The sequence below is a fragment of the Lutjanus erythropterus genome, chromosome 8, assembly GCF_056507025.1.
Source record: "Lutjanus erythropterus isolate fLutEry1 chromosome 8, fLutEry1.hap2, whole genome shotgun sequence".
Taxonomy (NCBI): Eukaryota; Metazoa; Chordata; class Actinopteri; order Lutjaniformes; family Lutjanidae; genus Lutjanus; species Lutjanus erythropterus.
Genome location: NC_139324.1, coordinates 22,913,836 through 22,935,749, shown reverse-complemented (window position 1 = coordinate 22,935,749; position 21,914 = coordinate 22,913,836).

Here is a 21,914-nt window from a genome sequence, read left to right as displayed (position 1 = left end):
GGCTTTGAGGAAAACAAACTCAGCCGCAGAGCCATGTGCCCCGCTGTCAAGCCTTGGACAACCCCGAACTTCTGCCTGGGTCTGATCGCAGTTTGTTTTCTTTGGTCTGAACCATAGATGGAAGGCTTACTTGTATGTGTATTTGGTTCCACATGGACTCACAAGCAGCTTGTTCATTGGATAGAGTTCTAGCTAACTGTCATCTTGCCAGGTTACAGCTTCAAAACAAATCTGACTCCAAACCTGTAACCTAATCTATGTGTGATGGCCAAGTCTGCACACTTTCCATAGTTGACCATCTCTGGTGTTCATACCCCACCCTACCCTACCCTGCCCTGTCCTACCTAAGGCCTTTGTATTCCCTAAGGAAGATAAGCAATTGACCAAAAACTTCTGTTCGTGCCATATTAGTTCTTAAACTGCATTGACTCACTTTTTACCTTAACAACCATCTATTAACAAAATTTGTGACTTAGCTTGACTGTCCAAACTTTTCAGCTGTCTTTTCTGCTAAGTCTGCTATTTCATGTATCCACTGATCTGATACACAACATAGATTTAGGTGCAGTGCACACATATAAACACAATCACACAAACCTTATCTAACCATTACTTATACCTGTGCCTTACTCACTTGTTGCCTTGTGTCATAAAGTTGACTTGAGGAAAGTTTCATTGGTTCAAGAGCTGTGACTACATTTACAGCAATACCCTTCCTAAGCCCCGCCCCTTTTTGTTCTGTCCTCCAACAGTTGGGCAAATTTGGTACCTGGTGGTATCACTCCTTTCCTGTTTCTATATGTTTCTATATAGACAGTCACAGTAGAGATTTCTTGTTTTCTTTGTTGTTTTATTTCCTCTTCTTAGATATACTATGTGTTAGACTTGTCTATGTTGAAGTAAGCCAAATTTTGAAGATTGTTAAAAGATCCATCACATCTTGAGTTACATAATGGTAGCAAATGTTAGCTAACTAGCTAGCTAATCTACAGTAATCATTCCCCATCTAGTTACATTTGTTAATGTTAACAAAATGCAGGCTCGCAAGCTAGAGCTACATCAATCATTAGCTCGGTACCAAATGTGCTAAACTGTTATTGGAGCACAGAGCAAAATGGTTAGCTGTTTGCAATAATCAACTTAAAGTGCCACAGCATTTTGAATATTAATGAAACAAATACCTACAAGTGGAGTGAAAGGGGTCACTCTAATTACGAAATATTTATTTTATGGTTCATTCTCGCAGCTCTTATCATTTCCAGCACCAAGAAGATGTTTTCAACACAAGATAAAACGATTGTACACTTCCTGCCCAGCCTTAAACAGACAAAGCTGGTGAAGAAAATATGAATAATATTATGCTTGAATCGAGAGAATAAGGCTTCTGTAATTGTACTGTACCAAATTCCTTGTTGAAGAACATTTTTTCCCAGTGTGGTGAACCTGTCTGCCTCCCCCTTAACCACAGTAACGCTCCTCTCCCCCTGCTCTACCCCCACCCCCTTGTCTTCCCATCAGTAGTTGAACATCTCGACTGGGTTTGGAATAGCACTAGTGACCCCTGGGGCAAAAGTCTGCAGATCCCGTCATGGCCCACCCTGAGCTGTGCCCTCTGTGATTTATATATCTGCTCTGAATTTACAGCTTGTGAAATACTCTCCGTTAACAGCAGGACAAGAGAGAATGGAGAACCAAGGTGGTGGTAGAGCTGGAGGAACAATGAGCCAGTCCACAGGGACAGAGATTAGTGCCCTTGTTTGTGTGTGTGTGTGTGTGTGTGTGTGTGTGTGTGTGTGTGTGTGTGTGTGTGTGTGTGTGTGTGTGTGTGTAAATATTTATTGATTTATTTGTATATGTTCAGTTATGTAAATTGAATACCATGTCCACAAAATATATGTATCCGTGTTTGTGAATTCAAGTCTATGTTCAAGTGTGTATACAATTGTGTGTGTAACGTATATTTAAGGCTGAATGTGTTTGATGACATACATTTACACTGTAAGTGTATATCTGTGTGTGTGTGTGTGTGTGTGTGTGTGTGTGTGTGTGTGTGTATGTTTGTGTGTGTGCATTCCCCAGTTGGAGCACCTGGTGTGGAGGAGAGCTTATAAATTCCCACGATAAGGAGAGGGGAAGTGTCACATAGCTTGGTGTCATTTTTTTAAGATGTGAGGAAATGCTGCCCAGCTTGATTTCCTTTTGAAATACAGAAACTGTGAAAAAGGTGATAAGTTTAATGCTGCATGAACTTTTATTAATGTAGCAGGAAAGATGGAAATGGCAACTCAAATCCAACCTTACTTCCTTGTTTCCCTACCAGTCTGTTTCATTAGTTATAGTTGATCCTTGTAGTGCACAGAAAAATTAAATTTATTAATGGTATTGAGAGCAGTTGTGTTATAGAACTAATGAATTAAATATCTAATGGTGCCTGTGCAATTTGTCAGGGATCTTCATCACTTGGTGATGGTCTTCTGAACATGGCCACTGTTAGACTATACAAGATAGAACTCATAAGCCATATTGGGGTAGTTAATTGTACTTTTGTTGTTTTGATGATGATCTTATAATAAAAAAGGGAGCGGCGGTAGTAGAAAATTACTGAAATGTAAATGTAAAATGTGTGTTTTTCTTTTTTTCTAATCCCATCAAGCCGCACACAGAGTTTGGATCCTGGCACCAACATTTTAAGGCTGGTCCCTGCTTTGATTAATTAAGAAAAACACTGATCAGTTTCTATTGTCTATGCACTGTATTTATTACAGTATTGGCACCAGTTGGAGCAAATTCAATACAACAGTGGCTACATAGGTTTTGTTTACTAATACCTTCTCCACTAGTCAAGATATACAAGGAAACAAGGCCACAAAGAGGAGTATGTATGGACTTTTTCTATCTAGTCTTAATAGCAAAGTCCTGTCACCATCAAGCATATGTCAAGAAATTTAGATTATTCAAGGTCTTCTAACCTTTACAGCTATACACTATAAATCTTCTCTGACATTAAAATGTGCATAAAGGTTGCACTGACCACTTGAGCCATTCAACAGAAGAACTAACAGATATTCAGTATTTTACATTGACATTTCTGCAAATTTCTTCCATCAAATAGTAATAGTAAAAGTGCAAATAATAGAAACATAATTTTTGATTGTTGATTGATGCTTAAAAACTATATAATAGTCTGGACATAAAAATGCGGCATCTGGAAAAAATATATACATTTTTGCTTGAAGTACCTACTGGCAAATAAAAATGTATATTTACATACATCTATATTGTAATGCTGTCAATATTGCAAATATCAAAAAGAAAATCAACCTGATGATATAACATGATGTCCTGCAGGGAGAAACTCTATAGTCTCTGATCCCAGTCTTGACTTTGTATTGTGAAACCAAAAATTTCACAGTTATTTCCCAAATGCTGCTTCCTAAAATAACCCCCACCCCCCACCCCCCACCCCCAATGGTGTGCCTGGGTGCCTCTTGTAAAACTGCCTCCCTACATAACTGCACTGCCACACAGCCCTCCTGGTATTGATGACACTCTCCTATTAAAAGAGATGTTCAACACATAATCTCCTCATTAATTGGTTGTCAGGCGAGATATTTTGTCATTTCATTCCCTGGTCAACTGAGACATTACTCTACATGTAATCTCTAAATCAGTCTGTTCATCAAAGGAGGTTTCTATGTAAATGATGGTTTAGATTAGTGGGGGATGGGTGGATCAGAGCGATTAGGGTCTTCTGAAAAGGAAACCTTGCTCATTACAAGGTAATTTGACACGTGCACAGTAATGTGCACAGCAATGGGCTCCACAAACAGTAAGTGATGTTGCCTTCCTTTTGTTCGTACCCATTGAAATAAATGTGAAGATGATACTGACAGTCTCTTACCTAGAACCCAACACACATGCCAGTCAATCTCATGAAACTTGGCACTTGTGCATTTCTGCACACGGTACAGTATTCAAGGGACATTGGCCATATTGGATGATGCTCCTGTAAGACCTTAAACTGAGTGGAAACAATTTGAGAGTTTTACAAAAGCCCAAGCCTGAGTCTTTAGGGCAGCCCTTCAGGGAAATGGGGGGAGAGCAACTACCTTGGATTCAAAAATCTCCAGATGATCAGTCTGGATCTGGTAAGACTAAACTTCCATATGTTTCAGGGTGGAGACTGAGAGTGTGGAAATGTGGGGTGGTGGATGGGTGTGTAGCATGTCTAACTTTCATACAGGAGACCTGAGTTTGCATCCCTTAACAGATCTACAGTTAACATTGGTCTTTTTACTGACTGTAACCACACTCTTTCTGTAGCTCTAACCCTAACCATCCTGTATTTGAGACAAACAGGAATTTGTCATGCACAGAATTTTTAAAAACACTGGCACTGGATGTAAAATCACCAGACTCGTGATGTGATCGGGCCAAGTAGAAAAGTGTTTCACTTTTAATCACAGCCTTAAGAGCACCAGAAGATTAAGACCTCCATACAGATAAGATGCTCTACAGTTGACCGGTGGCCTCCCTTTTAAACAGAGGATAGAAAAATCGTTTTCTCCCAGGGATCAAATGTACATTTGCAGTTATTTGTAGACACAGTTAGTAAAAGAACTGAACTTTATAACCACGCTACAAACTTAGTGTAACTTTTAACCAAATCTACAAATATAATTAATCTCAGAAAAGGTATCTGGATCTCTAAAGACTCTTATTTTTTATTTGTTTATCTTCACATTGACCAAACCCTCATAAAGTTTGTTCTTCCTCATACAGTGATCTTGTGGATCACAGAAGGAGATGTCCACTCAACTGTCTTAAGATTACCTATCATCAATAAAGGGGCTCTAATGTATTTTTTAATGCAGCTCTGAGTGCATTAAAATCTTTTCATGATTAAATAAAGTCCACAGTATTCAAAATTTACCTTTCTCCCACACCTCCACTGTGAAGCTGTGTACATCAGTTCAGCCGCTGGAATACAAAACAACTGGTGGTGATGTTAAGCAGATCCAGGCTTCATGCTGAGTTTACTCTTACTTGAAACATTTTTTTTTTTTTAATTTCTGGATTCTTAGCAAGAATATATTCAGTTTGGTTTTAATTAGGGCAGACATAAAGTAGAATTGCTCTTTAATAAAGGTATTCGCTTTTCGGAGAATTCTTTTTCTGGAGTGAATTACCCCAGTGTGGAATCAATAAAGTGTATCTTATCTTATCTTGTCTCGTCTCGTCTCGTCTCATCTTGTTTTTTATCAGTGATTCTGCTGTAACTAACCTACATTTGTCCAGTGATTTAATATGTAATTTATGTCATGAAACCTCTCAGGATATAAAATACCTGTTGAACTTACCTATAGTCTTATAGATACAATGAAGTGTGCAGCGGTAGCTCAGAGCAGACTATGCTGGTTGGTTGGAAAACTATCTTGAGGTAGTGCATCTAAGAATAGGTATGAGAGAAACCTTTTCGCTGAGTGAGCAGCAAGGCAAAATTTACCAAAAAGACCCAAGTAGACAAGATGAAAAATGCTTTCATTAAAGTGTAAATCGAAGAGTGAGTATCATTTTACCATGCCTCCCCAACAAAGCACAACACAGCAGCGAGACGTTGTGTGGGAACGATGGTGCATGTTGGTGTGGGTGGGAAATCGATCCTTTGTGGTGAAAGTAAGAGGTAAACAAACAAACAATTTTGCCGAATGTCATCGTCTCCCCGCTGGGCGTTTGTCGGTGGGGGTCAAAGGGGTAGGAGGGAAAACAGGAGTGGAAATGTCATAAATCAGAAGGATTTTAGAATCTGATGACAAACCTAATTCCTGTCTGAAAAGAGCCGAGCCGCCCCCCCCCGACTGTCATCGAAGCTGGCCTATAAACATCGCAGCTGTCACCCAAGCTCGCCCGGACTGCGAAGGACATGCCATCATGCCTCTCACATGCTCTTTGCGTGGGCCAATTCTGGACTGGAGGGGCCAGCAAATTCCACTTTGCATTTTGTCACATTCGACCGCAGTGGGGGCTGGACCAGGACCCCACTGTAAACCCTCACCACTACCACCACCACACACTCCATCCCCTGTCATGTCTGACCATCTGTTGAAGGGCATTTACTCCTGCAAAATCACTTTATCCCCCTATCACTCCTAAAACAGGTTGTGAAGCCTTAAAAAGGGAAATTTGAATGAGTGTGGGGAGAGGTGGGTAAGAGACACAGGGTGGTGATGGGTGACAGAGGGGAGTCGGGGGTCCGCGCACTGTGCTAAATGTTGTCACTGCGAAAGGTGAGTAGAAGAGCTTTAGAAGCCATTTTCCACTCAACAAACGCTCCGCCTGCCCCTCCTTATGACCCCCCCCCCCCCCCCCCCCCCACATCCTCCCCCAACACACAGGCAGTAGTAACTAGATAGCTCCCAGCGTGCCTGGTCTGTAACCTATACAACTAAAGCTGGCAACTCACTCACTAGAGATGAAAAAAAAAAAAAAGAAATATAAAATTACACTGGGACATCCAGGCATCTGAGGAGCATGTCTTCCAAAACTGTTGCATTAACTTTAACCTAGAGCAAGACGAGACCTTCACTGCTGTATGGCACAGGGACATACAGGATGTATTGGCAACTTTGAAGTCTTGGCCAAGTCTTGCTGATACACACAGTGGCTAAGACCTAATGTAATATTCTGGGCACAGGCAGGACAAAACCCATAGCTATGGGTTATATATATATATATATGTATATGTATATATTTATAATGCATTCATAATCAGTTAAGAATTAACACCCAATTTAGAATTTCTATGCAGCATATCAACAGCCAGGTCAGGAATTTCATGGCTGCCGTGCCCCATCAGTTTGGCCTTATGCCCATAGATGACAAATGAGAATTGCTTGTCTTGCATTAACTCCCAGAAGCTGTTCTAGCTTCTGGGTTTACTTCCATGATATACAGATCACTGAACTGTAGTTTATGGTGAAAACGCTTTTGTTCCACAGGGCAGTTTTTGGGAACTGGGAAAAATTGGAAGCAAAGCTGAGCAGCATTGACCTGTCTAGGTTCACATACCACATCTATTCTCATGCTCTTTAAAAAAATGCCCTGCGGCCGCAGTAGCTTTGATGGGCTGTTGTCACTGTCCCCGTGGATTACGCCATTTTCTCCTCTGCCTTTTTCCTGTCAATATGGTTTCTAGACACGAGTATCTTTTGTTGAGATTCTAAAATGTTATTAGGCAAGATCATGTGAAACACTGTACGCATGACCAGTGATGGGTTTGATTTCAAGCCTCATATAAACCGCTGGAAAACATCACTATTTATGATGTTTGACACAAATCTAGCACCAACAGACCAAGAGACTTAATGAAACTCATCCTGATGTGCCTCAAAGCTGTGACAGAGGAAACCTTTGAGAAGAGAAAGTCAACAGAGCTGAGATAGGAAAGTTTGATAAATTATGCAGAAGGAAATTTTTCATTAAGTCAATGTTGCTTTTGTGTAAACCGACCAATCACAGCCTGGATGCGGCAGGATATTAAAAAAAGGTCGATAGAGGTTGCTACAGTGAACTTTTGAAAGGTTGAACTCAATGTTGTACATGAATGCTTATGAATGATTATTGACAAGTTAGTACTTAGCATTAACAAAGTAGAAAAAATTGAGTAAAAATGAAATCATCCTTAACCTTTATTATTATGTTTTTTATTATGATCATTGTTTTATTTGATGGCCCTGCTGCCCAGGCATTTGGCCTTGTGTCCTCAAAAAACTGCCAAACCAAAGTGGACTTGCCCCTAAAATGATGAAATTCCAGCCATTGACTAAAATCTTTGGTATTCATATAAAACAGTTGTCAGCTGTTTCCAGGAAACAAGTGATAAACCAAATGTTCAATATAGTATCTGCCAGAAATATGACTCCAGTGGGATGCTAACGTTGCTCTGTGTCTGCTTGATAACAGTCATCAACATCTTAACCATAAAAAATTTTGGAAATCTTCAAATTGTTTATATGTATGTTAATATCTTCTTTTATAGATTTAGAGTACCTGTGCAAAAGTTTTACACTGTGAATGCTGTGGGTGGACTCACTGAGGATGACCTGTCAATTACAAGATAACTACGCCCTACTTTATATTCTATTTTACTCTAAACGTGACCAAAATTTATTTTATGAGCATCATGTTGAATTGAAGAAGACTTGAAATTAGCGGCTGAGACCATAAACTCATTAGATAAGGGTTGATTGAGGTTGTAACAGTAGGCTCAGTTTGCCATAAGAGTACATACAATTGGACTTGTTTTTGCCAACAGTGAAGATGCAACTAGTAAACTGTTTGGTCTATGACTGACAGACAACAAAAAGTGAAAACAGAATAACTAAAATGAGGTTCGACATACAGCATGCATTGTTTTTTACATGTTGCAGTTTCAGAGTACCAGCATCTGAGACCAAAACAAATAGCATGTTGACTCATCAGACTCCATTCATGAATACAGTAATTTTACATCACAGATCATCATAAAACACTTCATTCAAACTCAATAGAAACAAAATAAAGATTTGTCTTTCCAATTGCTCTGGCAGTCACCAATTCTGGCTCGGTTGAAATAAACCCTTGATTCACAGACTTCACAGATGTGAAAAAAATTCTTTATGCCTCATACAGCAGCCACATGCTGCAATAGCTGCAGTGTAATCCATGGTGGTAATATGGCGTCCATTAAAGTACTTTCACTATAGTATTCATCCCACTGTCTGCTCTGAACACAGTCACTGGCACTCACTTTTTTTCTCATCCACATTCACTCGAAGGAAAGCTGTGCACAGGGCGGCTGCTCATTTGCTGCTGGACACTTTGAAATGCATGGATGATACAGACCCTATATAGACAGATACTTGTTGTCATGCAACTGTGATGCTGACACGATGTTTGCAGGCTAGACAGGAAGTAAGCGTCTCACAGCATTATGCAAAGGATCCCTATATAGACAGACCTTTCTGTTACAGAGCAAGATCATTATGTTTAACCAGAGCCAGCTGTTATCAATGTCCTCAAAGCCACCCAACTTCACTGACAGATAATTATTGACAGATTATTAGGTGATAATTTAAACGCAGCTTCTTTTTGCTTGAGGGAAGTGGCAATGGTATAAGCACAATAATGTATGAGGTCATGGCATTTACTTTGCTGTCAGTTATTTGCTTAAATCAAGACACCTTTTTATGCTCAGTGCATTATTGCTGACTTTTGCTACAAAGAGGGAAAAAATATATCAATCACACCTGTAAATAAAAAGAAGTTAAATGGACCTAAAATTCTGACTAAGTTGTTTCTCAGTGCATTTGTTTTTGTTTTGATAGTTAGTCTTTACTGTAACAGAGTGTTTTCCCGACACAAGTGGTTTAAATTCCTGACTAACTGCTGCCCTGGGTTTCCCCCTTTCGGTTGGTTTAGACATAAATGGCTGCAACACATCATAAATAAGAGGAAGAATGTCACAGGGCCTGCTTCCTGTATAATTAAATCAATGTGTTGTACTGTATATGATGCTGTGTGTGTGCTCACCATATGTATGATGACACACTATCCTTGTTTATCCACTGTATTTCACACACGCACAGTTTCCATATCTCTTAATAAAGACGGCTGAAGGTTTTATAGCTCACCAACTACAATTTTGGGAAGAGTCCCTGCAGTTGGTTGCAGTATGACAAAAGAAAAAGACAAATCAGAGACATTCTTCAAGACTGACAGTTGAATATTGTCACTTTTAAACAGAAGATGCTAGCAAGGTATATGTTTACTGAGCTGATACAAAAATGTTTTCCTCATTCAGCAGTTTTAGTTAAAACAACAAACTAATAATCTGAAGTATAATAGGAATTACAGAAAATCAAACATTTCTATCTGTTCAAAGATTCATACTCACTATGTAGTTTGTTTTTATCAAGCTGTGCAAGACAGTGAAGAACTTCTTCACTCATGAAGGTGGTCGGGTAAACAGAGAGCTCAAACAAACACAGGACTTTCACCCAGAAGACCAAGGTTCTAGTCCCGTGTGAAGCCAAAGGTCAAAGTTGACTTGCACCCCATTTACACCTGGTATTAAAATGGGATCTGCGTCCAGCTACTTCATCCAGATTGTTGTGTGGATTGCATTTACACCTACCTAAGATTTGAACACAGTACAAGCCACATTACCCCCAGATGTGTTCTGGGAGATCTGATCACATTCAGATCACGAAGCATTTACACTTTGCATTAAGATGTGTTTTCCTTATCTGGATGATGTATCTGGACACAGACTGCATTTTAATACCAGGTGTAAATAGAGTTATGTAAAGTTTCAAGTTACATAACAAGTGACATGTCATGTGACTTATGTAACACAATATAATTATTTTTTATTTTATTTATGTTGCCTAAGCCTAACCAAACTGCAACTGTTAATCATGTGTTTAATGTAATGCACTTAAAGTCCAGTATGCCTGTCACTGACTGCAATCTCAACCAGTCATATATGTCGTTGTGGAAGTTATTGGCAATCAATCTATTCACAACTAAGTTACGGATATGTGGCGCTGAGAAAAAGACCCTCTTACATCAAGCAACGATATCATCATGCATCGCAATGTTTCACCGTGCATATCGTCAGAAGCCAATCTGGTAGACATCGCCCAACACTAATGCTATTTATACCCAGGTGTCTGTGGGTAACAAAGCTATATGCACCCACAGACCAGAGACAAACCAAGTAGTTTTGTTTCCTAACTACTACTACTACTACTACTAATTACTAACCAAACTGCTGAAAATAATAATTAAAATAAACTGTAAATAATAATTTAACAAAACCAACAAATTATTTAACTTCTATTTTCACAATTTACTCAAACTTTTAGTCCCCCAAGACAGGAGTCAAACCCCAGCTTCCAGTAGGAGAGTTGTCTTATTAACCCTTCATCCACCACAACTTCTTCTGTCAAGCAAAATTATAGCTAAACTAGGGGGTCGGGTTTGAATAGCTGGATAGCTGCCATGTGCCTATTCTCACCAGAGTGCAGACTGACACTGTTGAATGTGAGGCAAACTGTCAAACATTTGATATTCAAGTCATTACAGGAATCCATCACAGTTTCAGATCATTTAATCTTTATGGTGCCTACACTGCAGGATGCTAAAAGTTTCATGTTTGCATACCATAGCACTGCGTATGGGTAACCCACACATTTCTACCTCGACAGTAAATAGCAATTTGTGGTTTGTTTCATAATGTTGTGCTTTGCTTCACACTGAACAGTCAGAAGGAGGTTTCTTACTTTAAAGACTCAATGAGAACAAAATTCTGCCCTGTGACAGTAGCTTAACACAAACACACGTTCTGATGTGTTTAAAATTAATTAAAGCGTCAGCGTGTAGCAGGAGTTGATGTATCTGGCCATCTGCACTTTGACCTTAAAGCCAACAAAACATTTTCTGAATCTCATTTCGCCAAAGTAGGAACTCATCTGTCGACACCTTTCGCCTTTCTGTAGCCAAAACAGTGATTATATCAATCGTCTCTGCTGCAACTAATTGAGATAACAGCAACACAGGAGGGAAAGACTTACAGAGCTCCTAGAGACAAAGAGACAGGGAGAGAACCAGAGCTGAGGGCTCGGCCTACTCTCTGGCCGCCTCCACCACGGGCTCCATTGTCATTTTCGGGAAGGCGAACACAGTAATAGTCTTGTAATTGGCTTTAAGTGGATTAAGTGCCAGGCAGGGCAGAGCAGCTCTGGCCAGAGACGTGCAGTCCAAACACAACCTGTTGCCCAGGCCGCGGCTGAGCGTGAGGTCTCAATCTGGACAACAGACATGGCTGCTCACATCCAGGGTCAGAGCATATTGCTTCTGGCTTCACTTCTGATTGGCTGAGTCACTTTTGAAGACTTTGTTAAAAACCCCAATAAGCACGCACCTGTGACCACAAACAGTACTTAGGTATCACCGAGCAACCACTTTGTTTACTTACTGTTTAGGAACTACATTATTCACTAGTAGAGACATAGTAGAGACATTCACAGCGTTTGGCAGTAATACTTTGATCTAATGCCATGCAGTGATTTTAAGTCAGCAAAGGCTTTAACACTTTTTTGACTGGGAAGGTCACAAGGAATAAAGTTCAGTGTTGCCAAATGTCATTTGTAATTTTTACCTGAACTAAAACAAATTGGTACACACCTCTATAAGCTATATGTTTTGTGCAAATGTTTTCATTTATGTATAATCATCTGAAAAAAAGAATTGTGTTTTCATTACCTTACAATGAGCCATCTATATGAACACAGGGTCCTCTTCTAGAGAGCATTTTTTGTGCCTTTTGTGAGTTTCACAGCCACCATATAGGTTCTCCTACACGCCTGGAAGGGAAGGGTGAGGCAAGTTGGTTGAAATCTGAAACCTCAGCTCATAAAATCAAAACTATCTGCATGGCTATAATAATAAGACTAAGAAGCAAACAATGTCCTCTTGTAATGTAGGTGAACTGATTCTTTAACTGAACTTAAATCAGACTGATGGCTTCTTAGTTAAATAAAAATACTAGATACAGTATCTAAAATACAAGCACATGTATCTAGATTTATTAGTCATGCAGTCAATGTGATGATCTCTTACTCAAGTAAAGGTGACTGTCTTCACTGTCATAGGTCCTCCTGCCTCTTGCTCTCTCTCTCTCTCTCTCTCTCTCTCTCTCTCTCTCTCTCTCTCTCTCTCTCTCTCGTCTGTTTCGTCTTGTTATTTCTTTTGCATCATTTTAGTCTTGTTACGTCTCTTGTGCCTGATATTTTACTGATGGACCAATGAATCATCTTTTCTATGTATTATTGTCTCATTCAAATGGGTTGTAATCGATGATTGATGTTGAGAAGGTTGCGATGACACAAAATAAAAATAATCAATAATTTCCCTCAAATGCATTAAAAATAAAGTAACAAGCCTGTTATGAAAATGTATGGTGTATAATGAAAGAGGCAAAAGGAAGAAGTATTTTTAATTTATTACTTTCCACCTCTGCCAGTGTCTGAAACTTCACCACAGTTTCTGCGTTTGAATACATCTGTTGATCCTTTTTAACTGGGTTCTACAGGTAAGATCAGTTAATTCAGAAGTCATCAAAGAATCGTGTAGTGATTTGTAAACATTTGACTTTCTATATTAGACAAGATTTAAAAAGAAAAAGAAATGTTAGAGCTGAAGGACGTTCACAGTACTCTGATATGTAGTAATGATCTACAGCTCTTTTGAATGTAGCCCCTACAATTAAGACTTGGAAATTAAGAATTAGAAATGGACAAGCAAGTTATTGCAATGAACTACAACTGTGTTGTGCAGACCAAACGTCATAGAGCCATCCTCAATTAAAATCTTCTTTCCACTGGGTCTTTACTGGTGGTTGTAAATTTAACTTGGCATTCCTTTATGGAGCAGGTGTGAGGGATTAGGCTCAGATGTCTCACAAACTGTACATGTTGTGAGACATCTGAACTTGAACTCTTTCACATACAGATTGTTTCGCACACTGCTGTGTGTGAGCAGCAGATGAGGCTGTACATAAATTACATTATAGACATTTATGGAGAAATTGACAACTGGGCAGCATAATGACAACAAGAGAAAAAAAAGAAGAAAAAGATGAAAAAGAGTATGACAGACAGACGGACAGTAGTAGTCGTCACTCATCTCGCTCTCTCAACACCTGCCATCATTACAGGGAAGACAAGTGCTGCTGGTGAAGACCTCCTGCCTGTGAAACCTTTACAGTTTCCTTTAAATGTTCTTTGCAGATGGATGCTGGGTATCCGCCTGTCTATAATGCCATGCTTCAGCTTTTTGTCTTTTAGAGTTATGACATTAGCATTGGTTGTCTACTTTAGTATTTGAATAAAAGATGAAATAAAGGATTATTTGGATACTTGTATGCTGCGCTCCATTTTATTGTCCATAACATACTTTGGAAGCAATGACAGTTGAAGATGTCAGTATTCAGTGTTCATAAGGATGCTGTAAATCCTTGAATCCTTGTAAATCCTTGGATTCTGGAATAAGTGCTTGAAGCAGTTTGAAATTGTAAATGCATTACTTTCATAATAAATTGCTATTTAAGTGAATAGTTAGCTTTTCACATGAAGAAATGTAATAAATCAGAGAGATTGTTTTACCTTTCTGACAAAATGAAGATAACTCTGCTCGAGCCTCACTTTCCACCATGTGAGTGGCTTTGCTTACTGAACTGCCCTCTGATGGAGCTGTGAGTGACGACAGACAACAACGTGCTGGGAGAACTGCAAGTTCAGTGAGAACTGGCTATAAAACAAAATGCTAGAAAAGTGCTTGAAAGTTTCAACTCACCAAGCCACATCTTTTGTTCTAAAATAATTTATTCAGTATCGTGACGCTGATGCTGTATTTCCAGAGACTTTTTACCTCCACAATCGATGGACGGTAGATGTAGCCATTTTGCCTGTCTGGATTATATTTAGGCAAAATGAGTTCAAAAAAAGACACACGTGTCCATAAATAATGCTGACCTCAGGAGGCCGCCCTCGATTTATACAACGATACACACAAAACGCCTGTGAAGGATCCACCCTCACACCATGTTCTGTTTTTGCGTCTGTGTGTCCATGTTTGTGTACACTGTTGTAACTAAACACTGCGCCCACTCACACACAGCACACACATCCACAGCCAGCCTTTGTCCTCCAGCTGTGCATTTCAGGGACTTAAAAGAGGGTTTGGCAGAGTTCAAGCAGTTGGTCAGTGTGTGTTTTTGACACACAGGTTTCAGAAGCTCACTGAACATGTGCAGCCACGCCAGATTCCACCAGGGGAAGGAGAGAGGACCCCGGCTTCCTGTTTTCCCGTCTCAGCGCACGTCGCAATGCGACCCCAGCCAAGCTGCAGGGCAGCACAATGAGCGCGGGTGTGATACAGCTTTCAACAGGCCTGTTACCGGGGATTACCGCAGCGTTGTTTAATAGTGTTATCCGGACCACAATAGAATGTTGTTTTATCAGAGTAATAAGTCAGACACTTAGCTCACTGACGGCTTCACAAATGTCACTGTGAAATTTCTGCGAATCTGTCCCTGGCGTCCACCCAGCCAGTGCAGGTGAGGTCCATGAGAGAGCGCAGCTGCCACTCTCAAACTCGCATTCAGACACGCACCAGCAGGCATGTATGGCCCCCATAGATAGATTGATGGTGGGGGGGGCGGGGGGGGGACCGAGGGCTGCGTGGCTGTCCTGAAACCGGGCCAGCTTTAACACAGCGGACACGCTCTCAAGCCCACAGTCATAGTAACATTTTATGTGACAAGCATTATAAAGGTGATTTATAGAACGCATGTGTGTTGGGCTGAATATTTTCCAGAATATTTAGCCAGGGGTATTAAGTCTGCATTTTCAAATCTGCCTGGTTGTTCACATCGTCCCGACGTCAACCGTTAAACAAACTTCCTGCGAAAATAATGAGCGTGGCGAATGGAAAACTCTGAATGCCCTCTCAGAAGGCCTGACAAGGACAACAGAGGCATGCTGTTGGAAGCACACACTTTTAAGCATTGTTATTTTTACGGGATGGCCTTTTATGTATGGCACTGACCTCTGGCTTGTTCTCCTTTGTACTCTTTCATTCAGGGTTGACCTGGGCCACAGTGGCAATAGAGCCTGTAAATATTTTATAACTTTGATGTGAAACACCTACAAGACCAGTGAGTCGAGCTCAGTACGGACAGTTCAGATAGCTCGAGTTGTCAATCACACAATGTTTTATTCAATCGACGTTCAAACGCTGTTGTGCTTTTCTGAACTTTCTAACATTTCTTATTCATCCTGTGTATAAACTGCACCTTCCTGGTAGTTACTACATGCCTATTACTTTAGTTTTCTGTGGTAAAGTTCCAGCTTTTTAGTTTGTTATCAGGAAGGACAACTCATGAATTGTGTGACCCCTGATTTTTGTGTGGGTAAAGGCTGTGGAGCCAAAAGATCTTTAGAATAATTTGTTTAAAAGGGTGAGAATCTGCATTATGACGAGAGTCCACAGTTATGGACTTATGTCATACTGCAAACTACCAAAATGCTTGTTTTTACTAAATTTAGATTCGCACTAGATAGATGATGATTAATTTTAACAGGATATATTCCTTCTCCTCTCACTACTATATGAGTTAACAATGTCATTTTAATCTTTGTATAAGATTCAAAGTCAAAGTGACAAACTAGAACAGTGCACTAGTAAAGTATAGGCCTGGGTGATATAGCTGAAAAGTCTAGTTTCATATTGGTAGATATCGATAATTATCAATCATGGCGTCTATGACTGATGACATGTTGTGTACCCTGGAGGGTGGAAGCAGCTGAGGTTATAAAAGAAGTTTGATGTATTACCAGTATTGATCGGGATACTATTCCTGCTGTTTACATACAACACTGTTCTGGTAGTTGTTGATTGATCCATCTGTCTATTTCCTTCTGCTTATCAGTGGCCGGGTCGTGGTGACAGCAGGTCGAGCATAATGCCCCTCTCTTCTGCAAGACTTTCCTGCTTGTTCACCTCAGCCCGCTCCTTTCAACTTGAAGGACTAGTGGTTCTACTCCGAACTCTCTCTGTATGAACAAGCCTCCCTCTGATAGTTGTTGTCCGACTTGGAAAAACAACAGACTGCCACATCGGTGAGCTGACCTGTCATTTTTCATCTACACTCACTTTGGTTCTGTTTCTGTCCGTCACTCACACTGTTCGTTGTCTCACATGTAACTCCACACAAACGAAAAACACACCTGTGAAATGACTGATTGTTTGTGGGTCACTGCAGCACCACAGGATATCTTGGGCTGTTTGTAGGACAGGGAGGGACCACACATGAGGCTTGTCTATGAAATGATTGGCTGTTCATGTGTCACTCTTAGCGCGTGCCATTATCAAGGACTATGACAGGCTGTCTATGAGCAGGTGCATAGATGTTTTGTGCTTTCATGGCAGTTTGCATTAAATGCAAGTAAATTAAACTACTATCGCTGATAGCTATTGCTATTGTATTATTGCCCAGGCCTAATAGAGCAGTAGTGTGCAGATCTCCATTAGGAAAAATATGAAAGAATATTAGAAAGAAAAGATTTCAGAATTACCAAACTTTTGATTAGTAACTGCAATTTGATTGCATATTTTTGTTCAATAACTATAACAGGTCACATGAGGCTAAATTTTTTTTTGTAATTTCATTATATGCAAGTAGTTACTCCCCAACACTGCTAATAGGTGTTTAGCCTGGTAGTTGTTGATGATTGCAGCCCCTACTGTATAGTTAAGAGGAGTGACGAGTGGGCAGTCATATAGGTTATATGTAGGTTTTATGTAATTTTTTCAAGGTTTTAAAAAAAAGTTAATCAGCACAGCCATGAGAAACAAGAAGTTTAGGCTGCTGGGTCCAGTAGTAGGGTCCACCAGTACTGTTCCTCCTCACCCAACATTCTGCTCACTGTCAAAGGAAGTCAAATCTGGCTTGAGATATACTTGTGCAGCGGCATAATGTGTCAGTGCTGCACCCCAATGAAAGATTTTCAAATCAGGCCCTGCCCATCACAATAAGAGGTAGTGTAATGCATGACAGAAGTGAAATCATGCAGCTTATTGCATAATAGCAAGACCATGTTAGTGACGGACTAGCCACTTTACAAAATCTGAGGTTGGAGCACCAGAACAGATGAAAAGCGCCCCTTCACACATATGAAAACTAACTGGTGACAGAGCACCATAGTACAGATCGGGTGAACAGGGAGGAAAACAGGGTTAAGGCTGAAAAATACCAAAGTTACCCCTTAATACCTACTAATTCATCCTGGTATGCACATCACAGCTTCTCACAAGCTTCCCAAGTGTGGTTTTCAAATTGCCTAGATTAACCAGCTTCAGCACAACTTACCTTTACTGCTGCACACTCGTCTCACACTCCACCACTCCAGTTCTCACACTCTAAAATCAACCCTCGACGGGGGTTTCAATATCCGGGTCACCTGCCCAGTCAGTCACACTATCCGCTGGATCTCCAAGGACCTGACTGCAGTTCGCTGCACAGCACCGGACCTCTCTCATTTGGACATGAGGGCTTCCCAGTGGGGCGTCTTTGTACTCAGCAGGCACGGCACCATGGGACAGCCTGGGCCAGGGGTTTTATCAGAACCACCTGCCTGTGCGGGTCGACCATATCTCAGAGATCTCTTTTCCCTCCTGAGGAAGAAGAAAATAATTTAGTCTGTTTCCTGTTGACCTGCATGCCATCGCCGAAGCCTTTCTCTGAGGGTGTGATAATATTTGTTTGAGTGTGGGTGACTGAGCACACATCTAATCTGACGCACCAGACAGTTTGTTACACAGAATCAGAAGTCATCCTTGGAAACGGTTTGGAAGAGGACAAGCACTTTTAAAAAATGCTTGGCAGATAATTGAATGAAAAAACTGTCGGAAAAATCACCATCTGACAGCAAACTTCAACCAACATCGTTTGAGCCAGAGTCTGCAAAGTGATGATTGTTGCTGGAGCTGCCCTACAACAAGAACCCAGCTGTCAATCATGGCATGAAATCCCCTTTTCATAGCATCAAATAACTAATTAAAACTAAGCTGATCAGAAAAATGAACACCTGAACACGCATCAGTGTGATAAGAACTACCTGAAATGACAGAAGCCATCCTTGTGAAATATTAATTTGTTGTGTACTTTGATGTTTTAGGTTGGCCCACGTGCGATCTGCTAACATGGAGGGAGCAGTGTGTATCACCTATACAGCAGCCAGCCACCAGGGAGCAACTGAAATGTTTAGAGTTCACTTTTGGAGAGCTGAGATGTTATCCATCTTTTTACATGTCAGTGGTCCGAAGGAGGAATGTTAATGATTCGATTTGTCACTGTCAATGAATAGATTAATCACTGTTAAGAATTTAAGTGATTAAATTGTATTAATCAATAATTAATCGTAGACCACAAATGGCATTAAGTGCAACTCATTTGACATTGTTTTGCCTGGTGGAGCCATTTGTTGAATAAGGAAATTTAAACCTGAACTTACAAAGAGAAAACAAAAAAAGAAAAAAAATGAAAATGGGGGGAAAAAAGTGTATGGAAATGTGTTTTGTATGTTATTTATTATTAATAATTGATCAGTTTTAATTCATTTTAACTACTGGTTAAGGAAAGTGCCCAAAATTTGCAACCCTAGTTCGTGTCAATTGAAATTGGCCATAAGCAAGGCCTCGTGATTTTGTGAATACGGCTGTCTCGCAAGATGGATTTCAGCACTTTACCTTGTCATCAGACAGCCTCTTCTGATGAGAAACCATCGTGATATAAGCCCAATATTGTTCTCTCCAAACCAACCACAACAACTCCAGTGACAAAAATAGTAATTTTACCTCACAGATCATTACAAAAACAGCATAAGAAAAATATGATTCTGACACTATAATTTTGTGTATAATCTGCAGACAGAAGCCAATCACTGTCAGTCTCCCTCTCAAAATTTAAACTGTTTCGTCTAAAATTCACAATCTGATGTTTTACATGTTGAGATTTCCTCTTCTCAAAACAGCTTTTACTTCAATAATATTATTAAAGGTCATAATTTTTGAGTAAAGATATGATATCACACACATCCAGCACATGATAAGACTTACTGTATTTTCAGATAGGGTCAATAACACAGTAGATCTACTTTTCTACTTTCCGAGTCATCATGCTTGAGAAAGTACGCAGCTTGCCTTCGGAGTTCTGTACTTGTGTGACTGTAAAAACATTGGCCACATCACCAGAGACTGTATGTTTCTTTTTTTAAGCTTGACATCTGTATCATGACTTTATCAATCCTAAAATAGTTTCAAGATGTTCCTTGACTGCGAAAAAAAACACTGGCGCAAGGCGACTGAAGGTATGTGAAAGCCCTTTGTGAGAGAGCAATGATTTAGTGCTTCAATACACATGTCAGGCGCACTGTAACACCTCAGAAAAGTGGGTCCACGTCTCCTGTCAGCAATAATTTACTGTGAAGATGAGTCAAGCCAAGGAATCTAAAGCACAAGAGAGGAATAAACACAAGAGGGCAATAGTTTACCAGGAATTTTTGATTGGAGTGTCTGATATCAGCTCACGCTGTGCCGTATCAAAACCAGACCCTCACATCCAACAGAGTCCTCCCCTCTTTTGCATATGGTCACTGACCCCCCTCAGCCGGACTTGCATCCAGTAAAGTTCCCCAGAGAGTGATTCTGAGTCTGTTAAAATGTCTGAGATGTGTTTCGGAGGGAAAGATCAATGGCTGAGACAGGGGGATTATGGGATACCCTCCAGTCAGTGTGCTGTCACTCAAAATGGGCTCAAAGCGGCAGATCAGGCACCAGATCCCTCTCATCTCTGTCAGAGGATCTCGTTAAAATACCCAGTCCTGTATCTCCAATTGTTCCAGTTTCATGTTTTACAGCGAGCTGGCCGCACTCTGCCATTAATCAATCAATGGGATCGTTTGCATACTTTGTTTCTAATGAAAGACGCCACGATGAAAGGCACAGAGTGGCTGTTACTCAAGCTCAGCCATTCTTTTCCACTTAAGGACCTGATGGATAGTTTACGGTATAAAAACGGACCTGCTGTGCATTATGTCATAGAGCCATATGCACTGCTCCTCTTTACAAATACATCTCCTAATTTAACAGGGCCTGAGGTAAATTTGCGGTGAAGACGGTTGGTCAGGGGGAGGGGCGAAGAGGGGGGAACTGGGTGATTTTTGAATGCTGCTGGAACAAGAGAGGGGGTGTATATCGGACAAATAACGTGAAAAATTATTGGAAATAATGTCCAGATAGATGGAGTGGAGCCAAATTATGAAATCATGCGCTTCTCTCCGGTACATCACCCTGCTCATTATTTGAAGTCATGCTTGGAAAAACAGGTGTTTCCAATACTGGGTCGCTGTCTCCACGGTCCCGGACCCCCTTCATTTTCTGATGATGGTTCAGATATGATATTTCATGGCTGTGGCCGTACACATGATAGGAAGTGATTGGGGAGAGCCGCTCAGAAGACATCCGTGTAATGGACGCTGATTGGCCCTGGCTAAATCCCTGGAGTCTGTTCCTGCATAACAAGAGGGGAACCACAAAGCTGGAGTAGTAATGATCCTAAATGCTGCATGTTTTCCCCTCTCTTGGAGGTTCAAATGATTACAGGGGGATTTCTCTGTCTCTTTAAACAGGTGCCATATTTATGTGCATCGAGCACAACAGCAGTGCAGCTGAGTGCAGCTGGCACAAGAAGCTTTATTCTTCATTCTCATAATAAACAGAACCAGCAGGGAGAAAATTTGTCTTTTTTGGGGTCGTTTTCTTCCAGTTTGGTTTATGATCGATGCATTGCGTCAGCGTTTGAAGCTCAGGCCTGTGATGTGGTGCAGAGCAGATGTGTGTGTTTTATAAGTGGAGAACACTCTTTTGGGTGATTAATAATCATGTCATTCGTTGTTATTGTAGCCTAGAGGCTGTGACTGACAACAGTCCATCTCCAACTTGTGTTTTTAAAATAGTAATTTAAGTGTCATTTCCAGCTGTGAGATATAGAACATCCAGCCTGTAAAAACATCATTATTTTGTTGATCAACTCCAGCAAATGCTAATTTGTTTTGTTTATGTGCTCCAAATTATTTTTTATGAGCAATTCCTGCTCTACATTTTTGGAAAAACAACCTCAGTAACACTTTATAATAACTATCATTAATAGATGGTAAATTGATAGTTAAAGGCATAAAATGCAAAATTTTCCCGAAAAATATTGTATAGACTCTTAAAACATAATCCCTTGCAATCATCACTTATGTCCG